This window comes from Rhincodon typus, chromosome 14 (assembly GCF_021869965.1).
Source record: "Rhincodon typus isolate 14 chromosome 14, sRhiTyp1.1, whole genome shotgun sequence".
NCBI classification, from domain to species: Eukaryota; Metazoa; Chordata; class Chondrichthyes; order Orectolobiformes; family Rhincodontidae; genus Rhincodon; species Rhincodon typus.
This window is the reverse complement of record NC_063345.1, coordinates 14,592,847-14,615,932: the sequence shown is the minus strand read 5'-3', so window position 1 is coordinate 14,615,932 and position 23,086 is coordinate 14,592,847. Positions and strand designations below refer to the sequence as shown.

General features: G+C 42.1%; 1 long non-coding RNA gene across 1 annotated transcript; it reads left to right on the top strand.

The window, feature by feature from the left end:
* Nucleotides 1-278: 278 nt before the first annotated feature.
* Nucleotides 279-22,633, top strand: LOC125484823. Its single transcript, XR_007263646.1, has 3 exons — nucleotides 279-408; nucleotides 20,497-20,709; nucleotides 21,750-22,633. It is a non-coding gene; the product is annotated as an uncharacterized LOC125484823 (long non-coding RNA).
* The last annotated feature ends 453 nt before the right edge of the window (nucleotides 22,634-23,086 follow it).

Sequence of the window (23,086 nt, the reverse complement as noted above, 5' to 3'; positions counted from 1 at the left end):
TCAACCGATCTTGGCGGTGTCCGGCTCGCGCCGCTCCGCCATTGGCTCCTCGCTCGGCCCCGCCTCCTTGGCCCTGCCCCATTGGTCTATTCAACGAGCCTTCCCCCCTGTTCTCCCTCCCCCTCCCACCGCGAAGGCTCCGGCCCCACGCGGTTGGCCCTCCTAAGGCGGACGGCCGTCACCCCCTTCGAATCTGCGCTTCGCCCAATCGAAATCGTTCTTACGAAATAAACCACCGGCCTTTTCATCCATCGAGGTTGACGATTGGTGGAGGCTCAGCCAGCGTGCGCCTTCCCCGTTGCTGGGCCCCTCCCCCTTGTTTTTGAAAGTGTGTTGGACGTGACTGGAGAGCAAGAGTTTGTTCGAGTATCCGAAGGACGTGGTTGTCAGTTCAGGCTTTCAGATCAGGTAAGATAGCATTCGTTAGCAGCCACAGTCTAATGAAGTGGAACGTTTTGTAATTCTTCGGGCACAGCTACGGCTACACGCCTAGCTTAGGCAACAGATTCGTCGTGTTGGTGCGGACTGCTCATGGGTATGGAGCGTGACTAAATGTGTCCCATTAGTCTGCACTAGACGTGGCCGTGGTCTGGGCGGGATGTTCTTCAGAGTGGACTCGATGGGCCGAATGCCCTGCTTCCACACAGTAGGGGTTCTGTCATTCTGTAGTGTCAGACTAAGACATGATCTCTACAGGGCAGGTGAGCCATAATTCGAATGAGTGAAACAAGGCCCTGGATTAGAAACGTTACCTTTTTTCCTCTCTGTACAGATGCTGCCAGACCTGCTGAGTTTTGCCGACAATTTTTGTTTTTATTCCAGTTTTGACTAATTGGAGCCCTGGAAAATTGGTGCTAAAGGGAATTTTGGGACGGCACAGGTCTGGTAAACTGTACGGAGAGCCCTTACAAAATTGGACCATCAAGTCAGCATTTGACCCTTAAAGGACTGAGTAAAGTTCTGGCATTACAATCGCAGCATTTCCCTCCTGTCAACATTCTGGGACTTGCCGTTGAGCAGAAATTTAACTGGACCAGCCATATAAATACTGTGGCTACAAGAGCAGATTAGATGTTAGGCATTCTGTGCTATTTAGTTCACCTGGCTCCCAAAATCTGTCCCCCATCTTCAAATAACAAGTGAAGAGTGTGGTGTAAAACTCTTTTCTGGTAAAGTGACCTCCCTGAATGCTGAACAAGCTTATCAGCATCCTGGATAAAGCAGTCTGCTTGTATGACAACCCATTCACTACCTTGAATATTTACTGACAGTAGTACCAGTGCATGGTGAGAGCTGTGTGCACAGCGTACAAAGCACAAAACATCAAGTCTCCAGCAACATCCAAACCCCCCAAACTGTAACACCTGGAAGGATAAGGGCAGTAGAATTATGGGCACACTACAATCTGCAAGTTCTCTTCCAAGTCTCTCACTGTTCCTGATTTGGAACTATATTGACATTCCTTCACTGTTGGTAGCCCAGAACACTGGAACTACCTCTCTAACAGTGGGTGTACTGACACTGTGTGGAACGCAGTGATTCAAGATCACCATCACCATCACCCTATCAAAGATGAGATAAGTCCTTACCAGTGACATTTGCATCTTATGAAAAATATTTAAAAAGCAAAAATGAAATCCTGCAAATGGCCATGTGATAATTATCATCAAGCAAATGCTGAGGCTTAGCAGTGAATAGTAAAGAGAACCATTCTGGAGCAACAGCTGAAAATGTGAGATTCTATGTACATTTTCGGCATCTACGCATTCCTTTACATAGTTCATAGAATCCCTACAGTGTGGCAGCAGGCCATTCAGCCCATCAAGTCCACTGTGACTCTCCAAAGAACATCCCACCCAGACCCATCCCTCCACCCGAGCCCTGTAACCATGCATTTCCCATGGCTAATCCACCCCAACCTGTATATCCTTAGACACTCTAGACAATTTAGCATGGTCAATCCACCTAACTTGCACATCTTTGGAGTGTGGGAGAAAAACAGAGCACCCAGAAGAAACTCAAGCAGACCACAGGGAGAATGTGCAAACTCCACACAGAGAGTCGCCGAAGGTTGGAATCAAACCGGAGTACCTGGCAGTGTCAAGCAGCTAACCACTGAGCCATCGTGCTGCCCCAAATAATAATTTTAAAGAACTCTGCTCTTAGTCTCATCTTTTCTCAAATACCCCAAGATGCTCATCTTTCCTGATAAGTATACTCTTTCAGTTCTGGTTGAGCCGTGTGAATCCCTTTTTGTACGTTCTCCATTTTAAGTATGTAGTTTGGATTGAGTTCGAAATACACGAACATACAGCCTGTTGATATTCATTGGGCCTGCCGAATCTTCTGACTCCCCAAAGTCTTTATATTATCTAAAAGCAACAAGTCAGAAGTGCGATGGAATATTCTCCACTTTCCTGGCATTCCATTCACCACCTTGAACATTTACCCTTACATCAACGGGGCAGCATGTTTGAATTGTGTACCATCTACAAGATGCCAAGGGTTCTTCGACAATCTCTTCCAAGCCCTTACTGCTACTGTCTAGAAGAACAAGGACAGTGGCTGCAAGGGAACATCACTAGTTGCAAGCTTTCCTCCAATTCGCACAACATCCTGAATTGGAACTACATCTGTACATCACATAGATTACAGGAGATCAAGAAGGTGCTCACCATCACCTTATCAAGGACAATCAGGGTTGAGAAATGAATTTTGACCTGGCCAGCAACTATTCTTGGAGACATATTGCATCCTGGAGAAAGATTGGAGGTTTTGGTCTCAAACATCAGTACCATTGAATCGCTATTCAACTTTATGGAAAGAATGGCTATCTGTTTGGAGAATCAGGCAAGTCAGTGAACAGTGTGCATGCTTGCCCTAACTAATGGCCTGCATACTTAGTTTACCATTGTCTTCACCTTCCTGTTCCTGCAGCTTCAGTTCTATTTGCAGTGTGATGTTTTCGCAAGCCAAAGCGGACCCTCACTATTTTAGATAGCCTTGTTGCTACAAATGGAAGATCGAAAGATCCTCCAGATCTGTCCAGTGATCTGAATTACACCGTCAAACCAATTGCTTGCTCAGTTAGCCTAATGTACTTTATGTGGCTATGGTTGAAAGTTGCTCCTTTGAGAGTAGTTCTTTTCTTCAAGGAACCAGATGCTGACTAAATTTGGAACACTGATGAAATGAAATACCTTCAAATTGTCAAAAATTGCTGCCTTGATCTGAGACTACCTAAATTGCTATGTGTGCAATCTCTAACTCCTGCACCAATGGGGAAGCAAAATACATCTGGTTATGACTGGCCTCATCTGTAGCAACATGAAAATAAATGGTAGTCCTGACCAGCTCAGCTTTGGTTTCTTGGTAGATGCATTTGTGGGCAGTTAATTGTGAGATTCTGGCCTCTCTGATATAGGAAGCATGTTGTGAAATTTGAAAGGTTTCAGAAAATATTTAAGGATGTTGCTGGGATTGGAGGGTTTGAGCGATGGGGAGTAGGCTGGGGCTCTTCTCCCCAGAGGGTAGGAAGCTGTGAAGTGACCCTGTGGCAGTTTATAAAATCATGAGAGGCTTGGATAGGGTGAATAGCCAAGGTCTTTTCCCCAGGCTAGGAGAGTCCGAAACTAGAGGGCATAGATTTAAGGTGAGAAAGAAAAGATTTTAAAGGGTCCAAAGGGGCAACTTTTTCATGCAGAGGGTGGTGCGTGTGTGGAATGAGCTGCCAGACGAAGTGGTGGAGGCTGGTACAATTACAGCATTTAAAAGTCCTCTCAATGGGTGATTGTCTTAGGTGTCCAATTATAACACTAATGATCAATTCAAACGCTTTCCCCAGAACAGATGTCAAGCTATACCTTCCTGTTTGCTGCCTCCTTCCCTTCTTGAATGGAGGGGTTATTTTTGCAGCTATAGTGAAGACCAAAACAAAATATTTGTTCACTTAATTTGTCATTTTCTTATTTTCAATTATTAACATCCATTCTCACCTCTGTGGCCAACTCTTACACTTCTTTTTTGTTTCCTTTTTAAGTGCATGTAGAAACTCTTCCTATCCATTTTTTATATTTCTAGCTGGCTTCCAAAATCCTTTTTTGATTCACTTGTGGAATGTGGATGTCGCTGCCAGGCAAACATTTATTGCCCATTCTTAGTTGCCCTTGTGAAGATGGTGGTGAGCTGCCTTCTTGAACCACTGCAGTCGATGTGTGGTACGTAGAGCCACAATGCCCTCAGGATTTTGACCGAGCCACAGTGAAGGAATGGTGATATCTTTCTCAGCCAGGATAACGAGTGGCTTGGAGAACTTGCAGGTGGTGGTGTTTCCAAGTATCTGCTGCCTTTGTCCTTTTAGATGGAAGTGGTTATGAGTTTGGAAGGTGTTGTCTTAGGATCTTTGGGGAATTTCAGCAACACATCATATAGATAGTATACACTGTTACTGAGCATTGGTGTTGGAGGGAGTGGATGTGGTGCGAATCAAGTGGGCTGCTTTGTCCTGAATGGTGTCAAGCTTTTTGAGTGTTGTTGGAGCTGAAATCATCGCAGCAAATGGAGTATTCCATCACTCCTGACTCACCTCATAGATGGTGGACAGGTATGGGGAGTCAGGAGGTGAGTTATATGCCACAGTTTTCCTAGCCTCTGACCTGCTCTTGTAGCCACTGATTTGATTTTGTCTTTGATTTTATTTTGATTTTTAATGTCATGTAAGAATACAATAAAATACAGTGACAAGCTTTTATTTGTTACCCTGAAACAATGCTATCTTGAATAATTTAAGAATAAGGAAAAAAGAATGAGAAGACATAGCTTGAAGAGAGTCCATCAGTCCTGAGACAGCGCATCATTATTAACGACGCCTGCACGGCAATCCCTCTGCCATCCTTTGCTGCTGGGCCTATCTTGCCAATGTCGCCTCTGCCGCTGTAGCAGCTGCCAATTCCAGGTTCCATGCTTGCTCCAGAAAAGTAAGTAGGGGCTCACTCTCCTCCATGCTGGGCCTGGGTTGATATGCATGGTAGGCCTACCCAAGGTCCACACCCTGGGCCTGACTTGAGACTGCTTGAGATCCATGCCCTGGGTTGCTCGAGATCCGTGGTAGACTTGCCGGAGGTCCTCCCCTCTGCTCGAGGTCTGTGCACTGGGCTCTTGCTGCTGCCAATGCCATCCAAGCTCAGGACAAAGTGTTTTTTTTTTTTTTTGAAAAAGAGATGGGGATAAAAAGAAATGCGGTCAGAGCAGATGAGCTCTGGCACAGGAGCCCTAATCTTCTACCATCTGTGTTTATACAGTGAGTGCAGTTGAGTTTCTGGTCACTGGTAACCCTCAGGATGTTGATAATGGAGTTTCAGTGATGGTAACGCCACTGAATATCAAGGCATGGTAGTTAGATTCCATCTTTATTGGAGATGGCCACTGCCTGGCATTTGTATGGCGCAAATGTTATTTGCCACTTGTCAGCCCAAGCCTGGATATTGTTCAGATTTTGTTGCATTTGAACATGGATTGCTTCAGTATCTGAGGAGTCATAAATGGTGCAGTCATTGGCAGGCATCCCCACATTATGATGAAGAAAATGTCAGTGATGAAGCACCTGAAGATGGTTGGACCTTGAACATTACTCTGGGGAATTTGTGCAGAGATATCCTGCAGATGAGATGACTGACCTCCAGCAATCTCAACCATCTTCCTATGTGCCAGGTATGTTTCCAATCTGCAGAGAATTTTCCCCTGATTCCCATTGACTCCAATTTTTTTGCTTGGCCTCCTTGATGCTGCACTTGGTCAAATGCAGCTTTGATGTCAAGGGCTATAAACTCTCAAACCACCCCTGGAATTCAGCTGTTTTGTCCATATTTGAACCAATGCTGTAATGAGGTCAGGACTGAGTGATCCTGGTGGAATCCAAATTTAGTATCAGTGACCAGGTTGTAGCTGAGGAGGTGCTGCTTGATAACACTGACATCTTCCATCACTTTATTGATGATCAAGTATAGACTGATGGGGTGGTAGTTGGTCAGGTTGGATTTATCCTGCTTTTTTTGTACTGGACATACCTGGACAAGTATACACCATTATTGAGAAGGTGCCAGTGTTGTAGCTATACAGAACAGACTGGTTAGGGGTACAACAAGTTCTGGAGCACAATTCCTCAATACTGTTGTCAGAATATCGTCAAGGTCCATAGACTTTGCATTATCCAGTTCTTCCAGCCATTTCTTCACATGTGGAGTGAATCGTATTGGCTGATGACTGGTCATTTGTGACGGTGGTGATCTCTGGACAGTGACAAGGTGAATCATCCACTCAGCATTTCTGGCTGAATGTTTTTGCAAATGCTTCAGCTTTTATCATTTGCACTGATATGTTGGGCTCCCCTATCACTGAAAATAGGGATATTTGTGGAGCTCCCTTCTCTTATGGTGGACAAATAGGCAACTCCTGATTCAGACTGGGTGTGGCAGAACTGTAGAGCTTGTATCTCATCCATGATTGTGAAATTGCTTAGCGCTGTCTGTCACTTGCTGCGTATGCTGTTTGACATGCAGTTGGGGCTCAATTAGCTCAAATGGCTGGCTTACAATGTATTGTGGTGCCAACAGCATGGGTTCAATTCCGATACTGGCTGAGGCTACCATGAAAGATTCCTCTTCTCAGTCTCTCCCTTTTTGTCTGAGTTGTAGTGATCCTGAGATTAAAACCACCACCAGTCATCTCTCTCTAATGAGAGAGCAGCCCTATAATCCTGAGGTTGTGGTGATTTTACTTTACCTCTGTAATGTGTAGCTTCACCAAGTTGACACCTCATATTTAGGTATGTCTGGTGCTGCTCCTAGAATGCCCTCTTGCATACTTCCATTGAACCTGCGTTGAGCATTTAGCTTGACAGTAGTAGTAGATTTGGGGTATAGGGAATACCATGATGTTGCAGATTTTGTTGCAGTATGATTCTGCTGCTGCTGATAGCCTGCAGTGCCTCATCTCGTTGCTAAATCTGTTTTTGAAGTCATCCTAGTTAGCACTATTTGAAGTCCATCTCAATTTTGCCCTAGAACACAGCTCTGTCCAGGAGGTCCTACTTGTTGCAGATTTGATACATCCCTTATCCTGCCATACTTAATTAGTTCTTGATTAATTACACAAATATCCTTAATTAGCAATGTTCCTACTTTTCAGCCAAGTGGCCCTGGTTCAAGTCCCACCTGCTTGCAGATATGTATAATATCAAAATGGAACAGGCTTGTTAGAAAATATCTGTCCTTATTGAGCAAAGCTAGGGTAATACCAATTCCAGTTTTTTAAGAAGATTTAACAGTAGGCCTAACTGATTGAGGAGCCACGACACAGGGATGTATTAAAGGGTCTAAAAATGTGTCCTAAACATTTTGAAAGAGAAAACATTGACCGCACACTCTGCACATTTAAACACTGACAAGCACATGGTTTGGTGTTTAGAATTTCCCATGTGCTGGCTTACTCATCATTTCATTGTTGAAAGGAGAGATCTTCCACAAGGGACGGAAATGGAAACCTTCATGAGAATTACCAGAGATAACAAGGTGTAGAGCTGGATGAACACAACAGGCCAAGCAGCATCAGAGGAGCAGGAAAGCTGACGTTTCGGGCCTAGACCCTTCAGAAATGGGGGAGGGGAAGGGTATTCTGAAATAAATAGGGAGAGAGGGGGAGGCGGATAGAAGATGAATACGAGAGAGTTGCAATGGGAGAGAGATCCACTGAGGCCTTTCCGGAGGGAGGAAGGTAACTTCTTCAAGGTAGGCCTGCTTAGAATGCTGCTGAGAGACAGAGCAGAAATTGGCTTTTGCGTAGTCCTTGCAGTGTTTTTGGCCAGGGAGGCATGGAAAAATCAAGAATTGTTGCAGGGGAGGAAAACAACATTGATTTGGTGTCAATAAAAATAAATAACTTGTGTTTTACAACGGATATGCTGTGTTTGAATTTGTGAAGTTTTAAAGTGTAAGATTGGAAGCCTGCAAGTTTTGTTTACAAGAAACAAAGGGTATTATATATTTAAAGGTAGAAAATGATGAGAATGACTTTGCAAACTTGCAAGCTGGGCAAGTAAGAAAACCTTGGTCTACAAGAGAAAGTTGGTTTTAGTGGACTGGAGTCATCGAATACACAGCAATTCAAAGTATTTGGTGTTTCAACTGTTCTGCAGAGTTGTGCAGCATTTCAGTAGGAGAGCAGGGAATTAGCTTTGATTTGGCATCAAAGCATTCAGTTAATGTTTTGGTTTGTAGAACTTAAGGAGGCTTTGGAGCCTTTGATCATTAAAATAATTAACATTCTTTATATCTGTAGCATATAAGATTTTTGGAGATAGAAGGAACTGCAGATGCTGGAGAATCTGAGATAACAAGGTGTAGAGCTGGATGAACACAGCAGGCCAAGCAGCATTAGCGGGGCAGAAAAGCTGACGTTTCGGGTCTAGACCCTTCAGAAAATTCTTTACCTGCTCCTCTGATGCTGCTTGGCCTGCTGTGTTCGTCCAGCTCTACACCTTGTTATCTCAGATTTTTTGTTGTCTTTTGATAGAAAAACTATGCATGAATGAGACAGGGGCAATATCCCCATTAATGTACATGCATTTCAGTTTGCTAATACTAGTACTTTTGTGGTCATATTTAGGATTTATCACCAAAGAGGTAGCAGTGTTAAGAGACATTTTTAACTAACCAGAGCCACAGAATTTAGGCAGGGCAAACCAAATAAGTTAAGCAAAAGTAGTGCCAAACATCTGCTTGTCAGGGATTAGATTTTGATGGTTCAGCGACAACAATCGGCCCACTGTTTAGATATTCAAACACTAATTTCTCTTGGGCTAGTAATTAATCTAGGAACCAGAAATTAATGCTTGTGGATCCTTGGACCTCATTAATAAATGCAAATGAAATGCTGGCACTAGTCTCCCCTTCATAGGCAGTTTCAATTGACGATATTATTGTCAGGCTATGTGCCTCACTACTGGTGGAAGAAGTATGAAGTGGCCTAGAGAAACTGGGTGCTGTCAATACTTCGCTACTCTGGATATTTTTCTTATACAACATGAGTACCCACGGGTTACTGAAGAATTCTATACATGGCGGACCAGTAATCTGCCCTGTTCATCACTAACCAATTTCCCAAATGTGTCCATGTACCCAATTTGAATAATTAAGACACAGTAATTAAATAATTATGTTGTTAAACAAAGCAATCACCTGAACATGTAGAAAAAAAATTCCACAAATTTAGTGCAGATTTTACTCTGGTCATTCTAACACTAAATTTAGTATATTTGCAGTATATACCAGTTCCTACCCTTCAGCCTTTGGACTATTCCTACATTATCTAATGGCCTTGATACTTGAGCTGGTTTGAGATCAATAAGCAGGCCATTAGTGGGAGAGGAAAGAGAATTGAGGAATAGAGAAACTGCAACTCCATTCCTGAGCAATTGTTCAACGATGGTTCTTTGATTTTCTCCTTTGTTACACCAAATTTGGCTGCGGTCAGAAATTTGTGATCACCCTCATGAATAACATGTATGCCACGATCCTCATCAACAGAACCAGCACCAATCCAATCTCCACGAAAACTGGGTTCAAACAGTTTGTCCTTTGCACCAACTATCTTCCCTATCTTTGTCAAGAGTATGCTGTACTTCACCTCCAGAAAATTACCCACAGATTTGGAGATAATCTACAGAAAAGATGGGGAACTGTTCAACCAACACCGCCTTCAATTCAAAACCAAAACGGCTCTAACTTCAGTCATACACTTTTACAGTATGTCTGCAATTACTCACACTCAGGCCGAAATTATTGTCAACTCCGTATCCGGGGCATATGAGAAAGTGGACCTTTCAATTAACAGCCAGTAAACAAAGTTCTCTTTCAAATTGTTTGGACAGCAAAACGCCTCCCCCATCACTGATTAAGATCAGAGGCGAGGTGTTGGAAAACGTTGACTGCTTTCTTATCTTTGTAGACAACAAAATTCATAATTGCCTCCAATATGCCAGCTGAGCCTTCGCCTGACTTAGGATAAAGAGTATTTGAAGGCCAGGATCTCAAACCAGAAACTAAGATTATGTTTACTGGCAGCAATGATACTGTGCTCCTATATATTCAGAGACTTGGACAGCCTACAGAGCTACAGCCGAATCACCAGTGGAAAATCCTCCAAAGCTGGTGACAAGAAAGGTGGTTTAACAGCCGCAGTCTCTTCCCAAGCCAACTTGCCCAGCATCAAGGTGCTAATGACTCAAAATCAACTCCACTGCGCACATCGTATCAACAGCTCTGTTTGGACCTCCTTGTGTAGGGGATTCCAGGTGGGCAGTGAAGCATTTTAACAATATCCTCAAAGCATCCCTGAAGAAGTCAAAAAACCCCTACTGATTCATTGGTGACCCCAATTTATCACCATCAAAATACTGAAGCCTAATTTATAAAGACACTAAGCACATGGAGATACTTCATCAGGAACCTGCGAATGCAAACTACAGGCATCAAAAGAATCGCACAAAATTCTAACTAATCCTTCCACCTTACTCCAAACAGCACCTACTCCACTATTTGGCAAAGTCTGCAGATCACGCATTGGATGTGTTAGCCGTCTGGGAGCTGATTGAACCAGTGTGGGAGCATATCACCCTTTAATCCTAAGAGACAGTTAAGCAGATTTTATTATGCAAAGAAAATGTCTTTTCTCTTTTTTTCTCAGTTACTTCTGAATTACAAATTGACAAATATGCAGTTCAAAGTGCTTACCTCCTTCTACACATAGTATAAATAAGTCCTGAATTTTATGACCCGTGCTGAATTAAAGGTACCAGCTATTTATTGCATTTACATTTTACCTGCAGACTCTTGTGAACTTTGCATTCCGCCCTGCACTAATTTAGAAAATCATTTCAGCCTAATGCCCTCTGCTTTGCTTTATTACCAGTGTTGACCAGATAAGCTGGGGCAAATGGCCCGTTCCTGCACTGTAAACGTCTATGCAAAGTCTTTATCACTGTTTTTGTCTCGACATTCCGTGTTGACATGCTGTTTCAGATGAAATCGGACAAGCAACAATATATCTTAACTCATCAAGTTGAGAAATTCTTCCTGCGGTACATAAGCTGCAAAATTCAGCTCTTTGAAGCTGGTTTTGAAATTATAGGAAGTTGGTGATTATAAAATAGGTGTGGGGTGGGGGTGTGTGTTTGAATCTGTTTAGTGACTTGCAGGATGCCTAACTTGGATTATCATCTTGGGGATAATGCAGGTATACCGTGCATGTGCCAGAAGCATGCAAAGTAGGTTATATTTTTCTAGGAGCTAGCAGAAGCTGTTTGAGTCACAGCAGAGAGAATAGTATATGACCTGGAGAGGAATTTACAGGTGATGATCAGATTGCTGGTGTAAGGCATCTAGATAAAGTAGTTAAGAAAACATATGGGATACTTGAATTCATGAGCCACTTCATGTAGGATTCTTGAATTTATTAGCCAGAATAGAATACAACAGCAAGAAGGTTATGCTGGAGCTGTGTAAAACGCTGGATAAGCCATACCTGGAGTATTGTGGGCAGTTCTACTCATCCCATTAGAAAATAGTGTTCGTAGTCCCAGATGACTAGGGCTGCTCTCTCATTAGAGATGACTGGAGGTTTAACCTGAGGTCACCATACCTCAGATGAGAGAGCAGTTGAGAAGGTGGGACATTCATGATTCTCACCACGTTATAGAATGATGTGAATGTACAGGGGATTTATCAGGATGCTGCCTGTGCTGGAGGATCTTGAGATCTAAGAAAAGGTCGGAGAGTTTGGTGTTGGTTTCTTTTGAGTAGGTTGAAAGCAGACCCGATAGAGGAATAAGATTGTGAGGGGCATAGATAGGATGAATAAGAAGGCACTTTTTCCATTAGTAAAGGAGTCGATAACCAGGGGCCACAGTGAGATAAAAGGTACAAGGCTAAGAAGACGGATGAGAATGTTTTTGGTTTAAGGTGATGTGGGAGTCTGTAAGTCACTGCCAGAGAAGAAGTTTGAATCAGAAGCAGTATGGAGGTATTCACTTGTGTTGCTATAACTCCCAGGGTTTTGGGCCAAAAGCAGGAAAATGGGATGTATAGTCATATCAGTGTCGACCAGCACAGATAAGCTAGGGCAAATGGCTTGTTTCTGTACTGTAAATGTCAATGCAAAGTCATTATCTGTGTTTTTGTCTAGATGTTCAGTGTTGACATGCTGTTTCACTTTTCTGCTTTAACTTTCATAATAGAATATGCAAGTAACATCCCAGAAGCAGCGATAGTCGGAAAATGTAAGGGAGTTAGGAATCCAGGAAAATTGCAATCGCCAGAGAAGTGGTACTGAGTAAACTGGACCTGTAGGCTGAAAACTGTGTCCTGATGGACTTCATCTGCCATGTTGCTAAAAGTGGCTAGTACAATAGTTGGCACTTTGATTTCAATTTTCCGAAAATGAAATGCAATTGGAAAATAGGCAGTGTAAATCCTTTTATTCAAAATAGGAGGGAGACAGCAATTGGAAAACTAAAGACCAGTTAGCTTAGCAATATAGAGAAAGTGTTAGAAGCTATTATTAAATAAGTTCAAGATAATTGGGCAAAGTCAAAATGTTTGGTTAAATATCATTTTTTCTACAACAAATCTGTTGGAGCTATTTGTAGAAGTAACATGCTGTGAATAAAAGGGGAACTGGTGGATATACTGTATTTATAATTTTTTAAAAGCCTCTAATGAAGTGCCACTTCAAAGGTAATTGTGAAAAATGTAAGCTTGTGATTTGCGGTCAGTATATTGGCATAGATAGAAAGATTGGCTGGCTAACAGGAAACAGAAAGCAAGTATAAATGGATCATTTTTAGGTTGATGAATGTAATGAGTCGTATGCCACAGGGTTGGTGTTGGGATCTCCAGTGCTTACAATTTCATGGATGAAGGATATAGGATATGGTGCCCAATTTCCTGATGACAAAAACGTATGTCAGAGAGTAAGTTGTGAAGAGAACATAAGCATTTTGTCTGGAAGAATATTATCTAAATGGTGAGAGATGGCAGAGTGCTGAGGTACAAAGGGAACTGGGTGTCCTAGTACATTAATTGCAAAAAGTTAATAGAAACAGCAAGTGATTAGGAATACTAAAAATGTTATCGTTTATCATGAGGTCAACTGAATACAAAAGTAGGAAGGTTATGCTTCAATTATACAAGGCATTGGTGAGGCCGTAACTGGAGTACTGTGCTCAGTATTGGTCACCTTATTTAAGAGATGATCTAAGATTAGCAGACCAATACTTGAAATGAGTGATAAAAACCAAAAGAACTGCAGATGCTGTAAATCGGGAACAAAAACAAAGTTGCTGGAAAAGCTCAGCAGGTCTGGCAGCATCTGTGGAGGAGAAAACAGTTAACGTTTCGGGTCCGGTGACCTTCTGAGGAAGGGTCACCGGACCCGAACCGTTAATTTGAAATGAGTGGCTTTTCTATTGAAGAAAGGTTGGACAAGCAGTGCTTGTACCTGCTGGGGTTCAGGAGAGAGAGACTGGATAGTGAAGAAGGCATTTGGTATGTTTGTCTTTATTGGTCAGTGCATTGGATATAGGAGTTGGGAGGTGATAATTTGACTGTACGGGACATTGGTTAGGCAGTCTGGTTTCCCTGCTATAGGAAGGATGTGAAACTTGAAAGGGTTCAGAAGAGATTTACAAGGATGATGCCAGGGTTGGACGTTATGAGCTATAGCCCCAGCCTATTCAGCCTTTCCCTATCCTCCCTGGAGTGTTGGAGGCTGAGGGGTGACCTTTATAGAGGTTTGAGATCATGAGGGGCATACATAGGGTGAATGGCCAATATCTTTTTCCCAGGGGTGGGGGAGTCCAAAACTAGAGGACGTAGGTATAAGTTGAGAGGAAAGATCTAAAAGGGACCAAAGGGGCAACTTTTTTCACACAGGGTGGTGCTTGTATGGACTGAGCTGCCAGAGGAAGTGGTGGAGGCTGGTACAATGACAACACTTAAAAGGCATCCGGATGAGTATATGCATAGGAAGGTAGGAAGGGTTTAAAGGGCTATGGGCCAAATGCTGTGAAATGGGGCTAGATTTATTTAGGATATCTGGTCGACATTGTCGAGCTGGATTGAAGGATCTGTTGCCATGCTGTACAGCTTTATGACTCTAAGTCAGGGTGATATTTTGCCATGATTCAAGATAAGCAGCAAAACACATTCAAAAAACAGTGTAAAAGTAATGGGGTAGTGATAGTGGGGATTTTCAACTTCCCCATCATTATCTGGCATAGTCCTAGTGTGAAAAGTTTAAAGGGAGTGAAATTCTTAAAAAGCTCACCTGAATGCATTTTACGCCGGTATGTAGAAAGGTGTGTAAGTGAAGAGGCAGTCCTGGACTTTTATTAATAATGAAGTGGGGCAAGTGGTTGAAATATCAGTGGAGGAACATTTTGCAGACAACAATCATACTCCTGTTAGATTCAAGATTGTTATGGAAAAAGAGAAGGATGGCCCTAAATTCCAAGTTTTAAACTGGGCAAAGGCCGATTTTAATAAGATCAGATCTGATTTGGCCAGAATAGACTGGAGCATACGTCTTTCGGGTAAATCTGTCAAAGCAGCCGGAGACATTCAGGAAGAAAATGGGGAGCGTACAAGGCCAACATGTTCCAATAAAAACAAAGGGTGCGCCCAACAAATCCAGTGAACCCTGAATATCGAGAAATATTTAGGATCGGATACAGATAAAAGGAGGTTTATGGCAGATACCAAGGTCTCAAAACAGCATAAGCTCTTATGGAGTATAGAATGTGTAAAGAGGATCTTGGAAAGTAAATTAAGAGTGTAAGAAGGGGTGGGAAAGAATAATGGCAGGTAAAATAAAGGAAAATTACAAATTTGATGTGCTTTATTGTCACGTACCTAAGTACAGTGAAAAGTTTTTTTTTGAGCAGTACAGAGAGATCATAGGAAACAGGACATACACATAATAGGGTGCTTCGAGTAAGGCATATAAGGTTACGGCTGCGCAGGAGGTGCACAAAGCAAGATCAACATTAGTTTGAAATTAACAAGGTCCATTCGGCAGTCTAATACCAGCAGGGAAGAAGCTGTATTGTTTACAAGTATGTTAAGGGACAACTAGGCAAGAGTAGAGCCCATTAAGAAGCCAAGTGGTAATTTGTGTGCAGCTGGAGGGCATGTGTGGGGTTTGGTGTGTTTGCCCCTCCCACCAGTGAACACAATGTGGGTGCAGAAATCATGAAGGATTGTGATATAATTAAAGAAATTAACATAGACAGAAGGTTCTGAGAGGTCTGACTGGTTTAAAAAGTAGATAAATATTAAGGGTCAGATAACATATAGTGCTGATATTCAAGGAGGAACGGATAGACCAGGAAACAGACTGACTCGCCTGTAGGGGAAACTGTTGGTAGCAATTCTGTGGGACAAAATTAATTTGCACTTGGAGAGGCAGCGATTAATCAAACAGTCAGCATGGTTTTAAGTGTCATGTCATATCAAGATGAGAGCAATGTGTTTGATGTAGTCTATTTGGACTTCAGCAAGGCATTTGATAAGGTCCCACATGGGACACTGATATGAAATACTTGCCTTTATCAGCCGAGGCATAGCTTGAAGAGCAGGGAGGTTATACTGTAACTGCCTAAAACGTTGGTTAGGCCACAGCTATAGTATTGTTTGCAGGTCTGGAATCCACATTGTAGGAGGAATGTGGATTGGAGAGGGTGCAGAGGAAATTGCCTGGGTTGGAGATCTTTAGTTATGCAGAGAGTTGTATAGACTGGGATTGCTTCTGTGTTGGAGCAGAGGAGACTAAGGGGGTACATGACTAAGACGTTTAAAATTATGAGAGGCATTGGTAAGGTATACAAGAAGAATCTTTTTCCCTTTGCTACAGTGGTCAATGACCAGGGGGCATAGATTTAAAGTAAGGGGCCAGAGGTTTAGTGGGGATGTGAGGAAACAATTGTTCAATGGTGTGTGTTGGGAAGCTGGAACTCACTGCCTGTAAGGGTGGCAGAGGCAGAAACCCTCAACCTTTAATAAGCATTTAGATGTACATTTGCAACACCAAGACCTGCAAGGCCATAGGCCTAGTACTAGAAAATGTGATTAAAATAGTTAGATTGTTGTTTTTGACCATCACAGACTTGATAAGCTGAAGTGACTTTTTTTGTCCTGTAAACTTTTAGGATTCCATTACTGTTTTCACAGATGGCAATACTAGGAAATTTAAATCTTGAAATCACTTCATTTTATTATTATCCCAAAATTTAAAAATGACTATATAAGATTAAAATAGAATCTATAACAACAACTTTTTAAAAGGTATGATTTTAAAAATTTAGATTTTTTTTTAACCACTGGAGAAATTTGCTATTCCTCAAATATATCGGCTTACCATAGGTTGTAAGGATGTTTAGCAGAAATTATGAAGTTTTCAGGTCATTGTAAACCTATTTTGGACCTCATTCAACAAGGTGCAACTCTTACAAGGGTGTATACAGCGATACTATCAATTTGATGAAAACAAATTTTCACGTAAAGACTGCAGTCTACACTTACCCAGTGAAGCAACATAGATTTAACCAATGCAGTTTGTGAATTTCCATATTTATTCTGCACAAGTGTAGACTCCCAAAGTTGCTGTCAGTTTCAGTGGAAAAAATTAGTGAGCATTAGCATTTTTACTGTATTTATCACAGAAAATCTGGGCAAATGTGGCATTTCCTTATTAAAGCATATCTTCAGAATATAATAATGCAAGTCATATAAAAAGCAACTGAAATTTGTAGGTGCAATACAATTTGCATGGTGTCAAGGATTTCCACAATCTCCTATCATAAAAACAATACATTTTGGAGATGTGTATATTTTATTCAATTCACATTATAAATACAGAAGATGAATGAGGGAAAGTTCTGTAATTCTCAAACATATTATCAGCAAGCTGTGCTTGAAGAAACAAAGTGCAGTGCACCCAAAATAGTGACACACGATTTATATAACCGAAAATACCCTGGCACGTGTGTAAATACAGATGTGCAATTAGTTCAAACCATATGAGAAATCTTTCCTTGTTGCAATAGGCAGCTCTCTTTGACCCATATGTAGTCATTGCCATTTCACAGGGGAGTTTTCACAGAAGCAAACTATTCTGTAAGTTAAGCCAAGCAGGGGTCATGTTGACTACTGGGGTAAGGTTGTATTACAATTTGGATTCTTTCCCAATTCTCTGTCTTCATGTTTGCAGCGAAACAGCTTCCCTCCGCTCATGATCCTACGTTTACACCCTGAAGGAATAGTGAATGGGACGAGTGTGCTACTGGTCCAACAATTACTCTTTGATCATAATTTTGCACAAGAAGTTATAGGGTTCTTACCTTGTACTTTTACCCATGATGGAAAGCAAAATACATGGTTCAGTCTAAAGTCAAGTAAGCACATTATTTACAAGACTAATAAATCCTAGAAACAAGAAAAACAGAGAAAATGAGGCATGACATACAAAATATTTAAACAGTGCTTAAAAACAATGGATAGAATATTTGTTTTTTCAGCCTCTGAATGACATGGGAAATGGTGAGACAATTAGTAAAATATGACAAAAATGGAACCAACAGAGTCTAGACTTCTGAGAAAAAAAAAGTTTGATTTTCCACATAACAAGGGACTTACTTGCATTCATTAACGTCTCATTATTAGCTAATTTCACCTCAGTACTGGGCATTTTCCCAAGTTACAGAGATAAACTAGATGGCACTAGTTCCCAATACGAAAGTCAGAGCTGTTGGCTGCAGTTCATCAGCGAATTCTATTTGCATCAATTTTGACCAAGAATCTCCAATCTTTATGGATGTTCTCCATGGGCAGCATCTGCCTGCCCCTCTGTCCATAGAGGTTGGCATTTGCAAAGTACCAGCCTCACCACATTTATGGCACACATTGGACCAACTGCTAATAAAGTTCTGAGGAAACGTCACCAGACCTGAAACATTAACTCTGATTTCTCTTCACAGATGCTGCCAGACCTGCTGAGCTTTTCCAGCAACTTCTGTTTTTGTTAATCAAGTTCAGTGCTTCAATACTAAACTTTGGAACACACTGAAATCTAACATTGCAATGCTGCTGCTTTGTACACAGGGACAGGCAACTATCTCTCGTGCATCAGAACAGGATTACATCTCTTAGCTCACTTTTTTGGTATTCACTTACTTGGATGCTCACAGCATCTCTGTCTTGCCTTGTCTTTTTATGCATGTCCTCTTCATTCAGTATTTGTAGGCTCATGCTGTCTTGCCTTGCCTTGCTGTTTAGTGTAGACAGATAGCCAGACAATTTGGCGTATTTTCCAGTGGCAATCTGCCAAGGGACAGGCATGTCGCTGTAAGGCACCATGCGAGATCATTGTCACACCTACAGCATGTGCCAGCAGCTTACGTGGCCAACTCATTGCATGTGATTCAATGAAATGGCCATGTCGAAATGGCCATGTCAAAATGTCAAAGAAGAGTGGTCCTTAGTCCAGTCCAGGAGCTCAATGGTCAATCGGGGTGGGTCCTGTCATAGTCAACAGCATTCAGTTTCAGTTCAGAGGCTTGGACGTGATCAGTCAGCCCATTTGATGTGATCAGGGTCTGGTATTCCTCTCGTTACAGTCTGCAGAATGGATATGGTCAGTTGAGCACATTGAGTCCAACCTGTCCAGGGATTAGTGGCAATTTAATTGGGGAGGTGCGCAGAGATCAGTCTGGGTCTGGCCCATAATCAGTTGGGATTGTCATTCCAAGTTAGTTGGGCATGGGCCACACGCAGTTCTGGGGCTTGGTGAACTAAAGGGAGGTTGTCAGGGGCCACTGCTGTGGTGTCGAAGTTGGGAAATCAAGTGTGGGGATTGGAGGCAACATGCTCAGAAACAGAGGGGAATAGCTCAACATTTAAGGTGGGAGACAATAGAGAATGGGAGGCCACTGGGTACTTTAGAAGGTTAGGTTATTGAAAGTCATCCTCATCATCCTGGGGTGGGGGTGGGGGTGGGGGATGGCTCAAGGGCGTAATGAATGGAGATGTACAGTTAAATAAGATGGCCTGTTTGGAATGTGGAGAGGTTCAAACCTGATGGGTTTGAGAGCGATGTGATGCAGAAAGAAACATGACACTTGGAGGGGTGTCGATGCAGGGTGGCGGTCAGTGTACCTAAAATTACATGCAGAGCCTGTGACTGACTCTCTTATGTGCTAGCTATATTGCCTTCCATCTTCATCTGAGTTGCCAATGCACAATGAAAATGAAAAACGGTAACCAGCTCACCCAGAGTGGACAGAATAAGTTTTTTGTTTTGACTCAGGAGCAATCTCCACTTGTATATGATGTGATGGTTCAGTAGATGGTTCCATTAATAAGAAACTTTCATATTTCAAATTAAGGACACCTGACTCTCAATTTGCTTGAATGCAACAACAGTGTAGATTACAAATCTGGGTACAAGCAATCCTGATCATGATATTCACCTTAACGAATTTATCCCAGTAATCTCCCTGAGTCACAAGTGGGCACAAGACCTTTTCAAGTGTCATCTACAGTCCACCATTTGCAAACCCCTTCTAATTCCTCATAGGCTGTGCAAGGAGAAGAGCTGCTCACCTCCGTCATTGAACTGTAAGTATTTCAAAATATTGCTCTTATACAGAATGTTGTCTGTCTTGGGTCATTAGGGCATAAGGGTATGGGGTAAGGTGTCTGATTCTACCACACTTATGATCTACTGTATGTGCACAACATGGCTTGTGCAGTTTACCATGTAAAGGCATCCAATTACCTTTCTTGTCGGAGGCCTCCATGTCTCATTGTATCAATAACAGTTATTTTTGTGTGCTATGATTGCTAAGTGATCACATTACTAAGGAACTGTTTTGTTGCTGATACTCTCCACGTAGCCTCATTGGAACCAACAATAGATCCAGGTGCAACGGGTGTTACCACCACTGAGGCCATGGCATAAAGAACACTCTGAGGAACAACACGTCTGCAAGTCCAGGACCGACAGCAAGGTCCAGCAATAGCCAAACATCCTCCAAAAGGAGAGTTTGCGGCAGAAGATGTTAGGATTCCAGCTGCTGTTCTACTGAACAAGTCAAATCCCAGAATAAAATCTTGCTTGATAGATCATATGTTAATTTTTTTTTTTTTTTTAAATATTGAAAGATCACTATTTTAAATGAAACATAAGCCAGCCAGCCTGCAGATTTGGTCCTAACAATAAAAGGGAAGTCTATTATTCATCTAATAGTTTAGAAGATTCCAACACCTGGCAAAACGAAATCTGATGTAGTACGCAAAATCATCACTTTGCAGTTAAAAATCCAGAGATACTTTCCTTCCTTATTAACTTAGTAGGTTGACTTAACTGCTTCTTTTCTATTTGTCATAGATGGCAGTCTTCAACCAATTCAGTTCTCTCCATTTGATGTCAAAGAATAGCTGGAGAAAATGGATACTGTAAAGACTGAGGCCTGACAACATACTGACAATAGCATGGAAGATTCATACCATTCTGGTAAGATGGTGGTGGAGTAGGGCTTCTGAGGCCTGGGCTTGTCTGCTTTTGGTGAAGAGATCAATCGTGGTGACGGCATCAGTGGCGGTGAGTAGGCCCAAAATTGCAGACTTGTGGCAGTGATGTCCGAGGTGAGTTTGGGTTCCTGGTGGCTTCTGCGTCCAGCACAGATTCAAGGAGGTGGCGGCAGAGGTGAATTTGGGCCCAGTACAAGACCCAGTGGCTGCATTGGCAAGGTAGGCCCAAAGCAGACTCATGATGGCGATGGAGTCGAGTTTAGGCTGGAATGGTACTGGGCGGCATCAGCGGCATGCGCAGTAGAGGTCTAGCAAAAACTCATGGTAGCGAGGGCGGTGGTGGATGCAAGATGGTGCCAAAGAGTGACGAATTTTGTTCCAGCAGTGGCAGCATGGCGAAGGAGACTCATGCCTGGCTATCTCAGGCCCCTGGCCCATGGTGGAGCACTTAACAAGAAGGACTGTAAAGTTGGACACTTCCTTCTTCATTTTTCTGCCTTTTATATTCTATGTTTTTTGGTTTATTTTTGTGTTATAAGATGGTGCTGGAGATGGCGACACTACAACATGTTTCACTGTATTTTGTAACAAGATACATGTGACAATAAATAAATCAAATCAAACCAAATCAAAGAATTTGCTGTATCCTGTCCCAAGCTGGTCTAGTGGTGTTGCAACACTAGTAGTGTGGGAAATTGCCCAGGTATGTTCTGTACACAAAAAGCAGGAGAAATCCAACATACCATTAGTTTACCCTCAATCCATAATCAAAATGATGGGCAGGACCATCAATGGTGCTAAGCAAATCCTGCTTGATAGCAATGACCTGCTCACTGAAGTTCAATTTGCATTTGCCATGGCCACTCAGCTCCTGAGCTTAATTCCAGCTTGGTACTACCATGGACAAAAGAACTGAATTCCAGAGGTGAAGTGAGAGTGACTACCCTTGAATTCAATGCACACTCAACCAAGTGTGGCATCAAAGTGCCCCAAAAAAACTAGAGTCAATGGGCATGAGGGTAGAGGGCAGGAGAGTTAACCACTGGTTGGAGTCATACTTGCCATGTAGGAAGATGGTCATGTTTATTGGAGTCATTTCAATCTTTTCAGCTCCAGGACATCTCTGCAGAGGTTCCTCGGCAGTGTCCTCGTTCAATCATCTTCAGCTGATTCATCAATGACCTTCCCTCCATCATGAGGTCGGAAGTGGGGATGCTCGCTACTGATTGCGCAATGTTCAGCACCATTTGGTACTCCGATACTGAAGCAGTCTGAGGCCCAAATGCAGCAAGACTTGGACAGTATCCAGATTGGTGTTGACAAGTGGCAAATGATGTTTGCTCCAAACAAGTGCCAGGCAATGACTGTGTCTCTAACAAGAGAAAATCTAACTGTTGCCCCTTGACATTCAATGGCATTACTATCAGTGAATCCTCCACTGTCAATATCATGACCAAAAACTTATCTTGACTAGTCATGTCAAAACTAAGAGAACAGGTGAGGATAGAAACCCTGCAGTGGGTAACTCATCTGAATCTCCTGAGTCAGTCCACAATATTCAAGACAGAAGTTGGGGTTTTGGTTGAATACTCCCTACTTGCTTGAATGTTGTTGGAACTGCACTCGGTCAAAAAGCTCGACAAAGCAGCCTGCTTGATATGTAATATATCCACAAATCTTCACTTCCTCCACCACTGACACAGCTGCAATATGTATCATCTACAAGACCCTTTCATTCAATATCTCAAATAAAATAACGCAGCTAGCAAGGTCATTATCCCTAACCCTAACAATGACTAATCCTATCAAATTCTGCAAGGATGTTATTGCCTAAATCTTAAAATATTTGAAGGATAAAATAGCAGGTATTTTGCATTGTCCCATTTGCATTACCTGAGAAGGCATATCTTTACAACTTTGCAAATAAAAAATTGTCTTCTATGTTGTTCAATAATGAATCATTTAAGGAAATAAATTGCATGTTGAGTCCCAAAGGATTGAGTGAATCTATGTTCTTTTTAAAAACATTTTCAATGTTTTAAGGCCACTTTTTCCCTGAAATTTATCAGCGCACATTGCAGAATTTAAAAAACGGAAGGAAGTGAAGACATTGGTTCTGTTGATGTGATGAAAGACTATCCTGTGTTTTACACAAACTATACACTGGATTTTTTCAATTGTAAATTTAGGAATATGTAAGTATTTTACAATTTAAACCTTATCTGATTGTCCAAACCTAAAAAGCGATTGTTTACCATCAATCTTCATAGATGATGGAGGAAATATAAAGATGCAACTGATGTCAGCAGCAGGGGTTGATTCATCAATTATGGGATACACTATTTAGGAGGATGGAAATGCAAATCACATGGGATGATGTGTTAGTGAGACTGGAAGGATTGTGCAGGATGGAGGGCTTTAGTTTTCTACAACTGTGATATGTCACT